The sequence below is a fragment of the Haematobia irritans genome, chromosome 2 (assembly GCF_050003625.1).
Source record: "Haematobia irritans isolate KBUSLIRL chromosome 2, ASM5000362v1, whole genome shotgun sequence".
Taxonomy (NCBI): domain Eukaryota; kingdom Metazoa; phylum Arthropoda; class Insecta; order Diptera; family Muscidae; genus Haematobia; species Haematobia irritans.
The window spans coordinates 3,144,860-3,150,021 of NC_134398.1; positions in this window are offsets into that span (position 1 = coordinate 3,144,860).

Here is a 5,162-nt window from a genome sequence, read left to right on the forward strand (position 1 = left end):
ATTTTCAATAATGTTGAAATTTTGTTTTTGATTTTTGTTTTTGTTGGAGAAATTCACCTTCTTCGCTAAGCAAAAATAGAATTAGTTTTTTAAGGACAAGAAATCTTTTTTCATTTTTGTTTTACGAACTCATGCTTCAACCTAAAAGTATGCAATTATTTTAATGTGAATTCTATGAAGTACTACAGATTTATCACTGTGATCAGCCCATACACTGAAAAAACAGTGAACCCACCAGGAAGAAAACTTTGGTTAATTTTAGAAAATTTTGAATATTTGTAGAAAATTTTAACTAAACAGTATTACAAACGTTGGCATCACGCCGATGTCATAAAAATAAGTAAATATTTTTCGACAAATACAAGAAAATTTATTAGACATAACTAAGTTTTTTCACTTGTTAAAGAAAATTTTGTAGTTTGAAGAAAAAACTTGGAGTTCAAAATTGCAAGAATGTCTTTAGTGACATACGAAGTTCACGATGGATGCATTTTTGGTAAAATTTACAAATTTAAAGAAATTCTGAACTATTTTGTGGAAGACACGAATTTAGTTAATCTTTATGCTTCATTTGAGTATATTTTTTTCCTCGGGTTTAGTTAATTTAACTAACGTACACAAAAAAGTATTAAAGAAAACTTTCTCCAAACATAATATTTCTATGAACTAAAATAAAGTTAAATTGGCTTTAGTGAAATAGAGAGTTCACTTTTTTTTGAGTGTAGCTCATACTGAAAATAAATACTCATTTTTATTATTTTGAATTATTTTAAGATTTTTAAAGACTTAAATTTTCCCAAAAACTTTTAAATTTACAAAAATATTTCCTTCAGTGTGATTTGCAATTTACCGCTATACCATATACGGACCTTGTTAAATCAATTTACATCGTATGTTAACTTTCATTTTCAATTACATATTGTACACCAATACAAATGAGAAAGCTTGCTAGTTTATTAATTATCCTCTTTGCTATGCGTTATAGATGAGTATAGACACATGTGTGCAAGACCATTTTGTATTTTTGGAAACAATACTTACTAGAACCACACCGGAAGAACTACGAACAATAAGGCATTAGAAAATGTCAAATTTTCATTTCCGGCTTGTTATGTGAGCACATATGAGCAGCAAATAAACAACCGTATCTAATTACAAGCGAGTTCATTGCAATCTGTGTTCTCTGAGCGCAGAAAAAAGTAAATTTGTATTATAGGAAAAATGTACTAGGTTGAGCGAAAATTTAACTAAATTATACAATTTATAATATTACATCTACTTTGTTGGTTTACATTGAACTTCTTTGTAAGGTCATTGAATTTTACACAAAAGTTTGGTTCATTAAATTAAAATGTTCTGGATAAAAAAAAAGCCTTGTACTGTGGAAAATTTCAAAAAAAAAACTAGTAAATTTTAACTAAAACCAAATAATTTTTTGCAATAAAATTTACTTAAATATAGCCTCAGTTTAACGATGTACTTTTTTCACAACTATAAAAGCACTTCCAAAAATGTCCTCCCAAACATTTTCTTTGTTTTATCTGCACAGGAAGTTCATTTGAGTCAATTTTTTATAATAGGCTTTTTTCATATTTTTAATGGGAAATTTAAAATTTTTTGTTTCAAATAGGTTAAAAACAGATTATGAATTAATAAAATGACACACATTTTTTAAATGCTAAATCCATTCTAAAAAAATTGCGAATTTTTGAAAATATTTAATGTCAAACGTTCCAGACAAGCATTTGACTTATAAAAATGATTTCTCAATATATCACATAATTTCTTAATTCACATCCAAAACACTGAATTCGCATCACTCCTTAAGAAGTCATGCAAATTCAGTCTACCGGCTGTTGAAATGGTGAACATCCGTCCTATGATAAGCCCATGTTAAATTTATCGCTTCTGCGCCAATTTTGCATCACTTCCGGAACCAAAAAGAACATTTTCACTACTTTTTTGGTGACACTTTTTTTTAAGCTAAACTATAAACAAAATAATGATATCAAATAGAATTATGTGATATTTGGATTTAAGCTTCATTTTATTGTCACTAAGAGATTGTGATACAATTTTTGGTATAGCAGTCATGTTCGGATATCCACTTCATCAATAAGTGGACTTTTTAATTCATTAATTTTATTTTTAATAAAACTCATATATTATAAATAAAACCTTTTTCAAGTGAGTATTTTTGTTAACCGGAAATATATCCATTGTGGACATAATTAAACATTTATCAGGACTTATGCTAGTGAATTATTTTAACGAAAATTCCGGTGAATATTGATAGTAGAACACCAAACTTTGATTCACATTCACCTGGTAATGGATATGCGACTATTGGCATAGGTTTTTTATGCAAATTTTCATACCGAAAATGTTGGCCCTGCTCTCACGTTATAAACGGATTCTTCAAATAAATAATTCACAAGAAATAATTCAATCCTTCATGATTTAAATTGTTTTACTTCATACATACAATTCTAATTAAATACACTATAAATTTTCCCAAAATAGTATTTACCAAAAATAGTATTTAACCCTAGCTTAGGCACCAATGTTTTTCTACATTATCTGCCACTATTTACAAATGTAAATATTTTGTTTCCTTTGGTATTTTTAACTTCATAACCGCTTTTTTATATTTGTTTTGCATTCTGATATTCGCTACAGAAAAAATATTGTTGTTTTTTAACATTATCTGTTCGACATTATTGAAATCGGTTCAGAGTTAGATATAGCTCCCATATATATCTTTCTCCCGATATACACCCATATTACCACAGACGACAAAGTTTTGCTCCGATCTACGTGAAATTTTGCACAGGGGTAGAATTAATATTCTTACTATGAATGCCAAATTTGGTTGAAATCGGTTCAGATTTAGATGTAGCTCCCACATATATATCTTTAGTCCGATTTATACAGATATGGCCACAGAGGCCAAATTTTACTCCGATTTACATGAGCATGAAGTGGGGGAATATTATATGGAAAACGGCGGTGAACTATCTGAATTAGACATGTAGCAACTTTTGGTTAGTAAAAACGGATTTAAATTGGATAAAAATCCTCAATGGAGCGAAAACATGAAATTTTTTGTGAATCTTGTTTTAACGGCTCTAAACCAATTACAAAAAACAAATTGAGCATTGTAGACACATTATCGGCGAACCTATACAATCGTTGTCTATTTCTTTTATGCCTGATGAAAGGATATTCAAAAGTAAAAACCGTTTGCTACACTAAAAAAAAAGTGAACTCTCTATTTCACTAAAGCCAATTTAACTTTATTTTAGTTCATGGAATTATTATGTTTGGAGAAAGTTTCCTTTACTCTAATAATTTTTTGTTTACGTTAGTTAAATTAACTAAAACCGAGGAAAAAAATGAACTCAAATGAAGCATAATGATTAACTAAATTCGTACCTTCCACAAAATAGTTCAGAATTTCTTTAAATTTGTAAATTTTACCAAAAATGCGTCCATCATGAACTTCGTATATCACTAAAGACATTCTTGCAATTTTGAACTCCAAGTTTTTTTCACTTGTTAAAGAAAATTTTGTAGTTTGAAAATTTTCTTTAACAAGTGAAAAAACCTAGTTATGTCTACTAAATTTTCTTGAATTTGTCGAAAAATATTTACTTATTTTTATGACATGGGCGTGATGCCAACGTTTGTAATACTGTTTAGTTAAAATTTTCTACAAATATTCAAAATTTTCTAAAATTAACGGAAACTTTTCTTCCTGGAGGGTTAACTGTTTTTTCAGTGTATATGTGCTACCATGGTGAGAAAAAAAGGAAGCGTCCTACAAGGCAAAAATGTGGGCAATGTAAAAATCCAGTCTGTGTGGAGCACACCTGGGTGCAAACCAAATGCTACAGTTGCCCAAAATATATATATTTTAAGTTGTTATTTCAAGTAAGGATACTTTTAAGACACAATTCTCTTTTAAATTTGGGTTTTGTGTATTTGCTTCTAGGAAGCAAATTTTAATTTTTCGCTTTTTCAGCTTTTTTTCTTCATTTTATCAAAGTCCTTTAAAAACTAGTTAACGATAACTTTATTTTCAAAATTAAGACTCGACTTCCAGTAGTAATTATGCTATGTTTCAAGTAAAAAGCGTCTTTAAAATGAAGTGTTGAAAAACATGTCCTATATTTGAACGATTTTTTGTTTTGTAGTCAAGATGCAAAAAGACAACAAATTTAAAGACAATTTCATTAAATTTAAAGAATTTTTCTGAATTATTAAAGTCAAGTTGACCTTAGCCCTAACGTTTTTTCTTTCATGTTATGATACCCATTTTTAAGTGAAATCACTTAATTATAAGGATAATACGACTTCATTGAAAAGTTTATCGACTTTTGGACAGGGAAAAAACTTTATATTAGAGAAATGCGTCTTCTATGCTAAGCAAAATTTGCAAATTCGTATTTTAAAGACATGAAATCTTTGACCCCACGACAATATTTTTTTCAGTGTACATATCTTATATCTTATAATCGATATATGTATCAATTGTAGAAGTAGATAGTTAATATAATAATTTAAAAACTACAGCCGTGTGTGAAGTATGGCGTTAAAATAGCTCTAGCTCTACTCTCAGTTCATCCTTTTTTGAATCTTTATGATTCCTTGTATATAAATGATCATAACCTCTCATCTTCACTTCTTAAACAGGATTTAATTTTGGTAATTTAAAGCCATCAGATACAGTTGTCTTTTTCTAATATAGTTAAATCCCCAATTTGTAAGGCGTTCATTTCTGTTTGTCCGGCTTTTAGTGGCATCTATTTTTTTGTTAAAATGTAAAATGTTAAGTAACATTGAATAATTGGATAAAAGCAAATCTATGTTAATGGTACAGCCGAAGGTAACATTATTAATTGAATAATATACTGACTCATAGATGTCGCTCAGAAACATTTATGTCCCCAAACCCTTCACTGTTAAGTAACATTGAATAACTCACAGAAAATAAAAGCAAATCTATGTTAATGCTAGTATATGTTTAACACATAGATGTCGCTCATGTAGGAAAAGTGAACATAGTACCAGCTTTTAAAATCCCAACATGATTTCCCGGCAAAATGCAGATTCCATAGGTGAATCTGATTCAACCATTATCAAATAAATTCATACCATGC